This window comes from Sinocyclocheilus anshuiensis, unplaced genomic scaffold (assembly GCF_001515605.1).
Source record: "Sinocyclocheilus anshuiensis isolate Anshui unplaced genomic scaffold, SAMN03320099.WGS_v1.1 scaffold928, whole genome shotgun sequence".
In the NCBI taxonomy this organism is placed as follows: Eukaryota; Metazoa; Chordata; class Actinopteri; order Cypriniformes; family Cyprinidae; genus Sinocyclocheilus; species Sinocyclocheilus anshuiensis.
In genome coordinates, this window is record NW_015552531.1 from 1943777 (window position 1) to 1960248 (window position 16472).

The 16472-nt window shown below is 36.6% G+C and overlaps 1 long non-coding RNA gene across 1 annotated transcript in view; it reads left to right on the top strand.

The window, feature by feature from the left end:
- Window positions 1–4873: 4873 nt before the first annotated feature.
- LOC107663630 (uncharacterized) overlaps window positions 4874–16472 on the top strand; it is a 43816-nt gene continuing 32217 nt past the window's right edge. The window contains exon 1 of the long non-coding RNA XR_001631361.1: window positions 4874–5060. This is a non-coding gene — a long non-coding RNA (uncharacterized LOC107663630). The remainder of the gene's footprint in view (window positions 5061–16472) is intronic.

Here is a 16472-nt window from a genome sequence, read left to right on the forward strand (position 1 = left end):
AGTCGGGTAAATATTGAAATAAGAAGTTGAAATTTACCAAAAATGACGCATTCTCCAGCTTCATTGTGAAAAGATCGCGAAGGTGAGTTACTGTTTGTTATTGTATCTTTTTTCTGTGGATCCTGAACTCGCTGTAATGTTTACAATGTTTACCTTAATACTCTGTTCTGGTCATATACGTTAGTAAACATGTCTGAAATCAAAGAATATGTTTCTATAGCAACATGTTTTAACATTTATTCCTTTAACTAGTATATAATTGGTGATATTTTTCTAATTGCCAACAATAGGGAATGGTATCGTTTTCAGTGTCACTTTTTCAATTGATTTTTTTATACTTATTCCACTAGTGACTACGAAATATTCAATATATTTATTAAATACTAGTATTTTGCATCTACTAGTCACTGTCCTAAGTATTAAATTGCTGGTTAAAATAGCATTTCCCCCCTCATTGAATCCTGTAGGAATCTGTGGTTCCGATTTGACTAACTATCATACTTCTTTCTAAAGCTATTAGAATCATTCTACTTAAGCAACTAAATAGACACTAATGCGTTTTAGTTTCAGTTGATACTAGTTCTTGAACACTAAGTTGCATTGCTTAGTTGATATCTGAAGCAGCAATCACCATTAAAATCAATTACAAAAATTGTCCACTAGGTGTCATTAAAGGCGCATTGAAAGTACAGCCACTGTAGTGATGGTTCTTATTGTGAGGAATTTCTAGCAAGGGTCTCCACAAATCTCACTTATTTTTTTATTTTATAACGTATGCAAACGTGGATCAGAATTGCTGCTGCCTTCAAGACTCTTAGCTTAAGTGTTCCACGCTGGGTTATTTTATAAAGCGTTTGTTGATAGCGTGTTCATTTATTAGTGCCACCAGGGAATATTTTTAAATAACTCCACTCTCCATTTAAAATGAATGAATGGTGGTCTGTTAGCTGCGGTGGGCTTGAATTCAGGGTAGGCTGACATTGCACCCTTTTCAGGATCAAAGTTCAAGCAAAGGAAAGAAAGAGAGAAAAAGAGAGAAAAAAATCACACGCATAGACTTGGTAATGTAAGTACAGTATAAAATTAATGGCGTCTGTCAGGCTGGGGACCAGCTTGCCACTCAATGAGAGATTAAGGGTAAACATTGTGCCCCATCATTTTTCATTTAATTCCCCTCCAGATCAACAGAATTTTTTGCTGAAAGCAGGCAAAGGTGTAGAAAGAAAAGCCACTGTGAGCTATATATGGAACGTATGCAATTATAACAAAACGATGAAGCTGAGACGGGAAAGCAGATGATCATAACATCTCATCTGAGCTCGGTGAAACGGTGCTGCTCTCTGACATATCGTGAATCTCTGCCACCTCATCACCTCCAAAAGAGAGACAGACAGATGGAGAAAGAGCAAGAACAGTAGGCTCATTCGAAAACACATCAAATCAGACTATTTTCTGCATCTAAACAACAGCATTTGGTGCAGGTGAAGTCCACGTTGTCAATACCACGGCGTTCATGGGAAGCAGTAATAAGTTTTGGAGTGTGCCCTGTTTGGATGGTTTTCCAGAAAGCAATCTGATATCTCTAGGTGTAAGTGCACAAGGCCTGGGGGCAGATGAGTCGGATTTGCTGCTCAGTTGTTAGTTGTAGGCGGGGCCTCAGAGGGTAACTTGGTCAACTAATCGCAAAAGCATTTAATTTGATTTTCCTAAACAAGAAAATATATATACATTTGGTAAATACATAACATAAAAATATGAAATGTTTAAAAATTAAGTATGTTTTATTCTTATTAACTTCGCTGGCACATGGCATTAAATTTCGCGCCAGAAGTGGCCTGAGGCCTGCTTGATTATTAATTAGCATTTAGGCCTAATACATTTCTGATATATGTACAATTTTATATGATAGTCGGGTAAATATTGAAATAAGAAGTTGAAATTTACCAAAAATGACGCATTCTCCAGCTTCATTGTGAAAAGATCGCGAAGGTGAGTTACTGTTTGTTATTGTATCTTTTTTCTGTGGATCCTGAACTCGCTGCAGGTGAAGTCCACGTTGTCAATACCACGGCGTTCATGGGAAGCTGTAATAAGTTTTGGAGTGTGCCCTGTTTGGATGGTTTTCCAGAAAGCAATCTGATATCTCTAGGTGTAAGTGCACAAGGCCTGGGGGCAGATGAGTCGGATGATGCCGTCAATAGTAGCTGTCTATTATACTGCGGGAGAGCTTGGAGGAAGTGGAAATGGAGAGTGAGCAAGGTAAGATAAACATTGCAAACCCTCCAATCAACTCCATAATGGAGTGGCAGCTCACGTGGGGTTAAACGGCAAGCTTGACGGGAGAAGGCTGAGCATCCAGTGATCCTTAAAAAAATATGAAATGTTTAAAAATTAAGTATGTTTTATTCTATTAGGCCTATTAATGTTGATATATATAATATCATTTTAAAGGAACCTAAATGATAGAGTTGTATAACTATAAAAAAGATTTTGAAACACTGTATAATGAACCAAATAATAGACAAAACGGTGACTTGCTGCTCTGTTGTTAGTTGTGGGCGCGGCCTCTGAGGGCAACTTGGTCTACTAATCGCAAAAGCATGTAATTTTATTTTCCTAAACAAGAAAATATATATACATTTGGTAAATACATAACATAAAAATATGAAATGTTTAAAAATTAAGTATGTTTTATTCTTATAGGCCTATTAATGTTGATATATATAATATCATTTTAAAGGAACCTAAATGATAGAGTTGTATAACTATAAAAAAGATTTTGAAACACTGTATAATGAACCAAATAATAGACAAAACGGTGACTTGCTGCTCAGTTGTTAGTTGTAGGCGGGGCCTCAGAGGGTAACTTGGTCAACTAATCGCAAAAGCATTTAATTTGATTTTCCTAAACAAGAAAATATATATACATTTGGTAAATACATAACATAAAAATATGAAATGTTTAAAAATTAAGTATGTTTTATTCTTATAGGCCTATTAATGTTGATATATATAATATCATTTTAAAGGAACCTAAATGATAGAGTTGTATAACTATAAAAAAGATTTTGAAACACTGTATAATGAACCAAATAATAGACAAAACGGTGACTTGCTGCTCAGTTGTTAGTTGTAGGCGGGGCCTCAGAGGGTAACTTGGTCAACTAATCGCAAAAGCATTTAATTTGATTTTCCTAAACAAGAAAATATATATACATTTGGTAAATACATAACATAAAAATATGAAATGTTTAAAAATTAAGTATGTTTTATTCTTATTAACTTCGCTGGCACATGGCATTAAATTTCGCGCCAGAAGTGGCCTGAGGCCTGCTTGATTATTAATTAGCATTTAGGCCTAATACATTTCTGATATATGTACAATTTTATATGATAGTCGGGTAAATATTGAAATAAGAAGTTGAAATTTACCAAAAATGACGCATTCTCCAGCTTCATTGTGAAAAGATCGCGAAGGTGAGTTACTGTTTGTTATTGTATCTTTTTTCTGTGGATCCTGAACTCGCTGTAATGTTTACAATGTTTACCTTAATACTCTGTTCTGGTCATATACGTTAGTAAACATGTCTGAAATCAAAGAATATGTTTCTATAGCAACATGTTTTAACATTTATTCCTTTAACTAGTATATAATTGGTGATATTTTTCTAATTGCCAACAATAGGGAATGGTATCGTTTTCAGTGTCACTTTTTCAATTGATTTTTTTATACTTATTCCACTAGTGACTACGAAATATTCAATATATTTATTAAATACTAGTATTTTGCATCTACTAGTCACTGTCCTAAGTATTAAATTGCTGGTTAAAATAGCATTTCCCCCCTCATTGAATCCTGTAGGAATCTGTGGGCATTTATTTGTATACAAAATATTATCTTGGTATTCAAGGCACACATCTCATCTGAGGCGTTCAGCTTTGTGTGACGGTGTAGTATTAAGGCTCGGTAAGCCTCCTCTGAGCAATGTGGAGTGGATGGAATAAGCATAGGCCTATCTGTTCTTCACCTTTCTGGTGAAGGAAACTCTCACACACTACACCTTGACATTCATGACAGCGAGGATACTAAAGTGATTGTAATCCAAATCGCCGACAAGCTGAATAGGAGGAATTTTCCTCCCTTTTCTGGTGTAGAACCGTCATTTGTTTGCATAATGACACTTCCAGACTATAGAGACTGCTTCTGTTGCAGTGCTGCACTTTAAACCCCTGCTTTGATTTGGCAAGGTCTCAAGCTCTTTTAATCTGTTATATGAGAGAAAATTTAGATTTGGTGATGGTTTCATGTACATTTTTATGACACACACACACATATATATATATATATATATATATATAATTTTTTTTTTAATTAGTAGATTTTTAGAAGTATTAGAAATGTTTTTTTAGGAAAGTGATTTCCAACAAACAAACAAACATAATTTATTAATTTATTTAATACAAAAAAAAGAAAAGAAAAACAAATTTATTTGTTTTATGGACTTATTCGGATAACACTCATAGCAGAATACTTTTTTTTTATACTGTTGTTAATGAATTTAATAATAGGCATATTAATGTTGATACTGAATTATATAATATAATTTTAAAGGAACCTAAATTATGTAGTTGTATAACTATAAAAAGGAATTTGAAACACTGTATAATGAACCAAATAATAGACAAAACGGTGACTTGCTGCTCTGTTGTTAGTTGTGGGCGCGGCCTCTGAGGGCAACTTGGTCTACTAATCGCAAAAGCATGTAATTTTATTTTCCTAAACAAGAAAATATATATACATTTGGTAAATACATAACATAAAAATATGAAATGTTTAAAAATTAAGTATGTTTTATTCTTATTAACTTCGCTGGCACATGGCATTAAATTTCGCGCCAGAAGTGGCCTGAGGCCTGCTTGATTATTAATTAGCATTTAGGCCTAATACATTTCTGATATATGTACAATTTTATATGATAGTCGGGTAAATATTGAAATAAGAAGTTGAAATTTACCAAAAATGACGCATTCTCCAGCTTCATTGTGAAAAGATCGCGAAGGTGAGTTACTGTTTGTTATTGTATCTTTTTTCTGTGGATCCTGAACTCGCTGTAATGTTTACAATGTTTACCTTAATACTCTGTTCTGGTCATATACGTTAGTAAACATGTCTGAAATCAAAGAATATGTTTCTATAGCAACATGTTTTAACATTTATTCCTTTAACTAGTATATAATTGGTGATATTTTTCTAATTGCCAACAATAGGGAATGGTATCGTTTTCAGTGTCACTTTTTCAATTGATTTTTTTATACTTATTCCACTAGTGACTACGAAATATTCAATATATTTATTAAATACTAGTATTTTGCATCTACTAGTCACTGTCCTAAGTATTAAATTGCTGGTTAAAATAGCATTTCCCCCCTCATTGAATCCTGTAGGAATCTGTGGTTCCGATTTGACTAACTATCATACTTCTTTCTAAAGCTATTAGAATCATTCTACTTAAGCAACTAAATAGACACTAATGCGTTTTAGTTTCAGTTGATACTAGTTCTTGAACACTAAGTTGCATTGCTTAGTTGATATCTGAAGCAGCAATCACCATTAAAATCAATTACAAAAATTGTCCACTAGGTGTCATTAAAGGCGCATTGAAAGTACAGCCACTGTAGTGATGGTTCTTATTGTGAGGAATTTCTAGCAAGGGTCTCCACAAATCTCACTTATTTTTTTATTTTATAACGTATGCAAACGTGGATCAGAATTGCTGCTGCCTTCAAGACTCTTAGCTTAAGTGTTCCACGCTGGGTTATTTTATAAAGCGTTTGTTGATAGCGTGTTCATTTATTAGTGCCACCAGGGAATATTTTTAAATAACTCCACTCTCCATTTAAAATGAATGAATGGTGGTCTGTTAGCTGCGGTGGGCTTGAATTCAGGGTAGGCTGACATTGCACCCTTTTCAGGATCAAAGTTCAAGCAAAGGAAAGAAAGAGAGAAAAAGAGAGAAAAAAATCACACGCATAGACTTGGTAATGTAAGTACAGTATAAAATTAATGGCGTCTGTCAGGCTGGGGACCAGCTTGCCACTCAATGAGAGATTAAGGGTAAACATTGTGCCCCATCATTTTTCATTTAATTCCCCTCCAGATCAACAGAATTTTTTGCTGAAAGCAGGCAAAGGTGTAGAAACCCTGTAGCTCCCAGCATTGAAGGGACGCATTTGGAACTAGAATGATTCCCACCTTTTTTCATTGCCTGCATGTCTTACCTGATTAAACCGCAGTATTGCTTTGGAAAAAGGAAGTGGTAAAGCCATTTAGGACAGGCTGAAATGCTGGCTTCTCTCATCAGTGCGGCGCCCTCCCTTTGAGGACTTTCATAAATATGGGTTTAGTCTGAGAATGGCCGACTGTTCCTGGCCTTCTGTGACACCTTGCGTTCTTGCATTATGCCTGGGCGGCACGGCAGAAAATGCTCATGAAATGTATTCAATTCAAATCAAATTGATGTAGCGCAGAGTAATCTTTCTCTATTAGATGTGTCACTTTTGGCAATTGTTCCCTAATATCCTTTACTGTGACTATATAAGATTAGTGCTCTCCATGCCGGCAGAGTTTTCGTGCCTTACTGAATTATTCACCGAGGCGTAACCTTCAGTTATCAGGTTAGAAAGACCTTGATTATAACAGGAAGTCAAGTGTAGAAAAGCACTCTCTCCACTAAAGGAAGTGTTTCAACCCTTTTGGAAATTTGAATAATTATGAAATGTACTCACAAATAGTATAAGAAATTAATTACACAGGCACAATGGCTTTCTCTGTACTTGCAAAGCCTAATTTATGAGCAAAATAATTAGTTTATCTTTAGGGATTTTTTTGTATTATATTTTAATGCGTAGCAAATGAAATGTGGCCATTGTTATCTGGAACTTCCTCCTATTAATACTTGACACAAAAAATAAACTCTCTGCTTGATGTTTGTCTCTTAAGTGACAACACTCAAATGCAGCCAAAGTTTTGTGAGTTATTTAATTTCAAATAATGTGCTTACCATCCTATTCCATCATATTTAGTTGGGGAATCGTTAATCAAAAAGAAAATTATGATGACTCCCTGCTGACTAGACTGATGTGTTGCTCTCTGCGGAGCACCGCGGCAAACTTCTCCACAAGCATCTTCTGGAAATAAGGGAAACGGATAGCCGATCATTCCGCACACCTTGAAATTATAGCCTTCCTTGCATTTTTTTGACCTCCCCTGAATAGTCGCTGTAAATTAGGGCTGTGCGATATTGAAGAAAAATGCGATATGCGATAACTCATTAAATAATGCAATATTCGATATGCAATACGATAATGCTTAAAGTGTCACCTGCTCAAATTCTAATAAGAAAGCACCCCTACAACAACTTCTGAAAGTGAATGGAAGTGTTTTACTCAAGCATTACATAAAAATGTCATTTTAAGATGAGTTTAGGAACTGAATAATAAAAAGGAAAAATAAAACACTGCGTAGTATTTACTCTTTGAATTCAATATGCACTGATTATTATTATAGCTACAAAAGTTATTTAGGTAAGAGCAGTGAGTGATTTTCTCTTTGTATTTTGTTCATGGCCCCAAATATTGCAAGCTGTAGCGATATGCATATTGCGATATGTACATTTGCGATATTTCGATAATTTCGATATATTGCACAGCCCTACTGTAAATGAATTAAGTTCATTACCTTCCACCCTGCTGGAATAATGCAACTCTCATTACATCCTTGATAGACAACATTTGACGAGGACATTTCTATTAGCATTATTCCATGCAGAATAATGCACCCTTTGTTATTTACTTTGTGAAGGAACAAACAGAGATGTGGTCCAACTCGTTGATTATGTCCTTTTCATCACCTTTATGGTGTCATTAACTCATGTGGTTTAGATACTGCACTTAGTGGTTGTCTTGTTTGTGTTTGATTCATATATGGGTCAGCGGTATATAAGGGTCCACTATAAAGATAAATAATCTAGTGTGCTCTTTGTATTCATGATGATTTCCTATGGTTTTGATGTCATGTGGCGTAACCTAAGTAAAAGTAGTATTTTTCTCTTACACCTTGAATACATGTGAGTGTACATTATATTATAATCCTTATTCTCTCTCTCTCTCTCTCTCTCGTTTTTTGTTTTAATACTACCGTTCAAAAGTTTGGCAAGATTTGTGTATGTTTCACAGGTAAATGTATTTATTTATTTAATCAAATGTTGAAGTTTCTTGAAGTCACCAAGGCTGCATTTATTTGATAAAAAATACAGTAAAAAAACATTGTGAAATATTATTACAACTTAACTGTTTTCTGTTTCAATATATTTTAAAATACTGAATTTTCAGCAGCCAGTTTTCGGTGTCACATAGTCCTTCAGAAATCGTTCTTATATACTGATTTGGTGATCGAGAAACATTTATTTATTTATTTATTTTCAAAGGAACAGCATTTATTTGAAATATTATTATTATTATTATTATTTTTACAATTTAAAGTCTCTACTTTCACATTTGAACTATTCATTGCATCCTAAAATTATTAATAAAAAAAAAGGAAAGAATCTTACTGGCTCAAAATGTTTGAATGCTAGTGTTGTATTTTATAATAATAATGATAATAATAATAATAATAATAATAATAACTGTATTATAATTGTATTTGTTATTAATCCATATAATAATTTCTGCGAAGTTGCAAGAAAAATTAAACCGATCTGATACTTATTAAACTTATTATTATACTAACTACACTTATTGACCTTGATACACAGTTATGAGGGTCTGCATGTGTCCTCTTTATAATATAATTTCCTCTTTTATGTTTATTTTTCTGCTTGTTTTCACTTGTTAGTTGGACCACATGACTTTTATTTGGCCGATAAAGGTTTGATCAAATCAGCAGTGAATATTTTTCTCTCTAAAAATGTAAAAAAAAAAAAAATAATAATTATTACTTTAAGCCCCCCAAATATATCAAAATTAATTTTAATTCTGAAATTAAAAACATGCCTATCATAGAAAATATGTATTCATTATCAAGTCATTGTATGTGTGAATTGCACTGCACTTTCCTGTGTGAACTTTGAGACTATGCTTACTACATCATCAGGTGTTTTTTTAGCCTGTCAATTGAAATTGAGCAGCAAAACAGTCCCTGACTAATACAATATTCAGATGCATGCTGCATTTTGCCCCTTTAGAACCCTCATGCATGCGTGTGTCTGCATGGGGGAAAATGCAAGCTGCATTTTAAATGCATTTGTGCATTCAGCATGGTGCTCTGTCAGGCATGTGTCTGGGACAGATAGTCATGACTGCTTTAATACTGTCGAGTGTGCTCTGGAGGTAAATTACCTGCCTGGCAGAGAGAGATTGGTGCCCAGCATGTCTCCTGATAAAGTCAAGCGCTTCTGCGACTTTGCCTTGCTGCATCTATTTGCACTCCATATTTCAACACGGCGCACATGTAACAACTTAATTTGCCCCCAGTCATAATTCTGCCCACCTACGGCATAATGAGGTGATGCTGGTTATTTTAGACTTAGCTGCATGGACGCCTGCGGTAATTTGAGTTCCGAGGTGCTTGCAGTTCCCATCTCGAATTGGCACGTATACAGAGGTCCAACATATGCGAGGATGTTTCTCCTCACAACGCGACTGAGTTTAAGGAAAGTTCCTGGCCATAAAATTTGACTAATGTTTTTAAAACACAACCCTGATCCCACAATTCATCTTGGCACATTCTGGAGAAATCCCACCACATTCTTCACTGTATTTGCAGGCCACCTCTGCGGGAAGCATTTTTTCGGGCTTTTTTCCTCGTCTTTCTTTCACAGATGTACATTTCTTTGGCCCGAGCTGTAAATTGAAAACACCGGTTCGCACACCTCGGAAATGGACTTCATTCGTTCACGTGAACTTCCCATAACCCCTCATGTGTGAGACACTCATCATCAAGCGAAGGCCTCGTAGTGAAGGCCGGTCCATCACGACAATAGCGGGAAGAACCCAGCGAATGACACCGGCACCCTTCTACCCTCTGAGATCTGATTAGTTGCCTTCATACAATCTAGCACGACACAATGCGCTTTCATTACCTCACAGATGTTGTCATCTCTCTGTCTCTCTCTCTCCCTCTCTCTTTCTATTTTTCCATCAGGCTCTTTTTTTGAACAAGTGTTCATCTCAGAACTCTGATCAGCAGCCTCACTTTCATCAGTCTAATGCATGTGTCTATCCCCGGGCACAATCTTGTGGCGGTGCGGCATGGGGCCTGGTCCTTAATCTCATTTCTTTAACCTCCTTCAATATTGGTTCCCCCCTGCGAGAGGCATCATGAAGATCCGGAGCAATTCGTTTCCATATTGTAAATCACCTGCTTCTGCGGTTATGAGGAAAGGCGTGCAGGAGCTGCAGGGGGGATTGTAGTGTCTGATTGGGCCGCCGTTGCCCTCTGCCCGAGTGACATCATCGTTCCTGGTCAACTCTGTGGGTTTGAAAACCAACAAATGCATAAATATATAAACATGTCAGCCAGCTTTGATCAAATATGTGTGTAAAAATACCAAAATAATGGTTTTATTTGGTGTCCGGGTGCACTGTAATCATGCAATTACAATAAGAGCCCTGTTAATATTCCGAGCTTCTCGCCTTCACAGTACTCAGGTGAATGAATTAGCTCAAGCAAACTCTGCTGATTCCGCTGCCCCCTCTGCCCCCGCCCGGGTATTCATGCTTTTCAACTGCCACACTCTCTCCACAATATCCTTTATAGTAGAGGAACCCAGACTCTGCCTCCAAAATCAAATGCTTCATTCATTATTAATTCTCTGTGGATGACTTCCCCGTCATTAAAATCCACACAAAAGCAGTTTTATGGCAAAGACTTGGGTTCTTAGTTATGGTGGAACAATAAGCTGTCATGTTTTGTGTGTTTTTACTCTGTGGGTCAGCGCATATTCTGTGGTAGCAGCCTTTTGTTGCTATGTCATCCTGAGCTAATGTAGATGGGTGTGTTTTAATTCTGAGTTCTGATAAATGAATATTGTTTTTCTCTGCTGGGAATAATATAAATTTTTTTTTGATAAGATATACACACACACACACACACACACACACACACACATACACACATATATACATGTACAGGTGTGATTGGTTTAAGGATGGGAGTGTGAATGGGTTTAATTTTGATTCAGTTCCATAGTGCTTCAGCAGAGTTAGTTAACATTTTACTTGGGGGCTTTCACATGGAGATCTTTATGTTGCTCATTAAGGCTTTTCTTTTATTTGCTTTCTTTTTTTAATCTCTTAATTTCTTTTCTTAAATTTAAATAAAAAAATGAAATATTTTCTTATCGTTGTTTGCATACTGTAAATTTTGAATGAAAAACAAAAAGCATTGTCACCATAGTTTTTTATATAACATTTAGAAAACAAATAGTAAAATTTTGAAATGTTATTACAATTTAAAATAACTTCAGTTGTAATATGTTCCTGTGATGGCAAAGATGAATTTTCTGCAGTCATTAGTTACTTTAGTTTTCAGTGTCGGATGATCCTTCAGAAATCGTTCTAATATGCTGATTTGGTGATCAAGAAACATTTGTGACAAAAACTTAATTAGTCGGATATACGCTGCATATTTTTAATATTATTAAGAAAATTACTAGTACTTTTATTATATTTCATATAACAAATATTTATTGTAACAATTTGAATGAAAATTTTAATGGACAATTAACATGAATTTCAGAATTTATCAGTATTTAGTTTGTCCCTTAACAACAGCACTTGAGCTACATAAGTTTGTGTAAAACCTGTTGATCATGATCTTCATCATATTGATCCAAAGAACATCTAGTGCTTAAATAGAACATTTGACCGTCTATACTGTGTCACATGATCAATGTCAAATTTTCGTATTTGATTAATAGTGACCTTGAAGTAGTGAATATTAAATATTTATTTAGATTAGATTAGTTAGATTCTTCAAAATGCATTGTTTTTGTCTTTTTTTTTTTGGTTTTTGGTCTCATGCAGTGGGATCCAATAGTCTGTAGAATGTATAAATTTCCACTTTTGTTACAGGCTTCTTTGTCCACTAGGGCAGATTGAGGCACACCTTACCTCACACGGGTCATCCTGTACAATAACATTTACGAAGTTCGTTTGGTCATGTGTCCACACAGCCCAGATTCACGACCTTTATAAGAATGTGCTCTGTCTGTCTCGGGCTAATAGCTGCTGATAGTCTTGGTCAACTTTCTTGCGCTCATGTTTGCTCAACGAATCCCAGGGCTATTTGGAGCTTCTTCCCAGAGTAGGCAGGATTTCCACCCAAAAACCCACTCGAAACCCATTTTTCTTTTTCCAAAATGTATGCATGAATACCCAAACTGATTAAAAGATTCACAATTCATTATTTCCCACCCAACCTGCATCCCTTTCCTACATTATACATGAACGCATACCAGTGTTTCCTCATGAATGGAATCAAACCCAAGTTCATTAATCAGCGCAGGCCCGAGGGGGCGCATTCAAATGTTTGTTAAACAGCGCGTCAGGCGAGCACGTTTGACCGAGAGCTAATATAAACAATGGAAGCGGTGAAAATGGGCATGTAGGATGGGTTAGCACAATCTACATAACCGTTCCAGTGGTTAAATCACTCCTTGTTGGTCTTCCTTACGCGATCTGCGGTGCTCAAAACGCGTGACTTTAAATTACAGTGAGATTCTTGCCACTGTAAGCCACCTCCATTGTGGTGGCCCTCTCCCTGTCTTCATCAGAGCCGGCTGTCCAATGGGATTACTGTAAGCCCGCATGCGGTAGGAGCAGCCGACCCGCCACTGATCAGAAATTCATATCCCTGGATGCTAGATTGCTCCTCTCCCCACTTTGCCCTTGTGACGGCAGAGACTGCTGTCATGGTGTCAGATGAGAGGGGGGAAGAAAAAAAATTTGCATTCGCAGCCCCCCAAATTTCGCTGTCCAGCACATAATCAGAAAAGAAAGTAAATGAATAGTAATTCAGTCTGTCAGAAAATGAGAATCGCCGTGCCGCGGAGGAGAAGAATCTCTGGTTGGAGAAAAAAAGAGAATATTTGTATCTGCAAATATCTTCCCTTCTGCAAACCTCCATTTTGACTGGCTGCTTTTTCTTCCTCTAGATTTTTCAATTTCTGCTCCCTTCCCAACTATAAATGCACATCCAATCTACATAGACGCATTGTTTTGTGTTTATTATTTTGAATTGAATTGACAAAAAAACGAAACCTCAAGTTTTATTTGTGCAAATGTGACCATTTTTGGGGACAATTTTGGGGGCCAGCCGAGCACAAGGCAGAGGGAAATAATCACAGAAAGAGCGGAAGGTCACTGACTGGCTCCCGAAACATCACGGTGGGTCATGCGTCTCGGGGCCACGGCTTCATACACACACCACACTTGTCTTATCCCCCGTCTGCTTTTTCCCCGTTCCAAGAAGAGGCTAGCTCAACCCCAGACACATGCAGGCGCTCGCACACGCTTGCTCAAACACAGTGAAATAGGGCGGTTCAGAGGACGGAAATGTTCTGGTAAATATTTTTAAATATGTCATCTCTCTCTCTGTCATATTTCAATCAGCGAGTTGCCAAAATATTGCATGAACCCTCGTGCCGTGTGCATGTTTTACTATCTCGTCTCCGTGGTTGCTTGCAGTGTGCGTGTAATTTGGGTTAAATGGTGGTTGCTGTCGGTTACTGCTGTGTCAGAGTTTGGAGTGCTGCTTTAGTAATTCCATGTGCTTGTAATTCTGCTCCGTTCCTGATGAGGGATGTGTTGTTCTAGCTCAGGGGGCACTGAATGCCCATTGTAATATACAGGAGGCGCCCTGTTATTTCCTTCAACTTAATCTCCCTGCGTTAATTCTCCTTTTATAAGTGCGAGTGAGTCACGCCGGCTGACGTTTAGGGCGAATAGATTTACAGTGGGCAGTCTTTCTGTTTTTTTTTATGTTGGTGGTGGTGGTAATCAACCAGGGAGATCCATCATCTTTAATCATGCGTGGGGCAGTATTAGTATCTGCCACTGGCCAGCCAGGAGTGCACATTTGCATGAGCACAGAGTGATGCATGTGACAATCACAGTCAAACGATCATTAAGGAATGTCATTTGCTGGCAGAGGCATCATTGGGTTGCTGATGCTCGTTCCGGGCAGTGATGTGTATAAGCCGAAATGCTCGGCTGAGGGGGTCTTGCGCCTGTTAGAGCGCACTTTCCTCAAGCTGAGTCTTAGTGTTGGATGCTACATGGTAATAAGCCATGCTTGCTCTCACTTCTCACAGGGCTTTAACAAACACAATGTCAGTCAGCTGCTCGTAGTGGCTTGATCGACATGCACATTTCCTGTGCTCTGATTCTCTTCATCTTTACCCACGCCGTTTCTGTTTGCATTCTGATGAGGGCACTTGCTAGGAATGTAGTCATTTGTAATTAGCCTTTTTAGTGTTCAATGCTTTGTATTTTTTTCATCTTTAATGCTACATGATTTTGTACAAAAATACTGTATTTACATGTTGTGTTAATTAACTGTATAATTGAATAGCTTTATGTAACATCCATGAGTGAGTGACACAATCCTTCCATTTCCATATTCATATGCACGCACACCTACTAAAGTACTATGATATATATTTTATTTAAATGTGTACATTTTATTCCGTTCCACTCCTTCTCACAGAAACATCTGGTTTTGTTTTCACGAGCACCACCAATTCAAAAAATAACTTTTGTTTAGTCATATTCAGAGACGTTTTGCAAATATGTTAAGTGAAAACAGATGGAATAAGAGATCATGACATAACTGTTAATTATGGACTGGGAAAATGCAGTTTTGTGCTTGAACTTGATCTGATGAGAAGCTAAATCGTTCTTTTTTTGTATATGATTTTAAATTAAAATTAATATATACATTTGGATTTCCATTTATGCAATTAGCAATAATATTAATTATTAATTGTTTATTTCAATTTAAAATTGTATTCCCACCTTATCTAATTGGCCATCATAAAATGTGTATAATATTTTTAAAATGTATGTATTTTTTGATTTGAACCAGAAGTAGGTACCAAATGTTTTTTCCATCCAAGCTTTTAAAATCTTTTTAAATGAAACCTTTTTTTTCCCTAAGGGGAAAAGAAAAAAAAACAAAACATAAAAAGGTCCTTTCTGGCTTAGGTTCCCAGCTGCATGCTGTAATATGAGGCATATAGGTAAAAAGGAAAGAAAATGCAGCCTCTCTCTTTCTCTCTCTCCCTCTCCCTCTCCCTCTTTCTCTGTGGTTGACATGAGGCTAATGAAAACAGGGTGTGGGTTTCCTTCAGCTCCTTTCATACGCTTCAATAAAAGGTGCGGCAGACATTTTGGCTACTACCTCCACGCTGTTACCCTCCTCTTCTTCCTTTACCTTTGTCTTGGAACGTGTGTGTAAATATGCAAATTCAAAACACCTAACTCCAGGGATTAAGTATAATCACACCGCCAGGGCGGAGAGTCTTATTTTACAGTTAACTGCTCATTTTTGCAGTAATCCTTAGATTATTCTTACAGTATTACTACACCCTTCATTTGAAGACTACTTCCATATGATGTGGCCTGCGACAAATGCTTATTTGCATAGTGACTTTTAAACTAACTTACTTTACTGTGGCTTATTGAAATTAACCATTACTGCTAATTTTGAACAAACACTTCTAACTTGAAGCTCCTGCATTTCTTTATAAAGGGTTTAAAAAGCAGTACAATCATGGCTGTTTGGGTCTCAGTGTATTTAATGTCTCTTTACAGACATAAAACTGTCATTGGTTCCACCGTGCCATGCAGCAAGACCTGTCCTGAGCTGTTTTTAAGGCTGAAATGTGCATGCAATATGTGTTGCACACACCCCAAGGAGCTCTGTTACTTAACATGTAGGCCATTTGCATGTTTTCCTATGTATTTTCAATAGGTAACCCTCTAACCTGTTTTTTTTTGCATGACCAATAGATGGCAGTGTTTCCCCAAGCATTACAATTGTAGGCGTGACCTTTTTTTCCTAATGGGAAATTGTAAACAAGGCATTCTTTAACCACAATTTCTTCAGATCATGAAAGTGACGAGCGCAAATGTTTGAACTATTCGTGTTGTCGAGAGAGCATTTGTGAATTTAAGATTATAAGTGTATTTTATGATAAATGAAACAGAAATGTAAAAGACTCTGAAAATGATGTTCTGTTGGTTGCTATTTATTTCCTAACTAAATCTGTTTTTTTAGTAACATGATTTATAACAACGTCAACAATTTTGACGTCACAAAATAATTAGCAAATTCACAGAAAAGGCTCACTGTAGTTTCCAAGCCAGGCTTGGATGATGATGATGATGATTATGATAATAATGCTGAC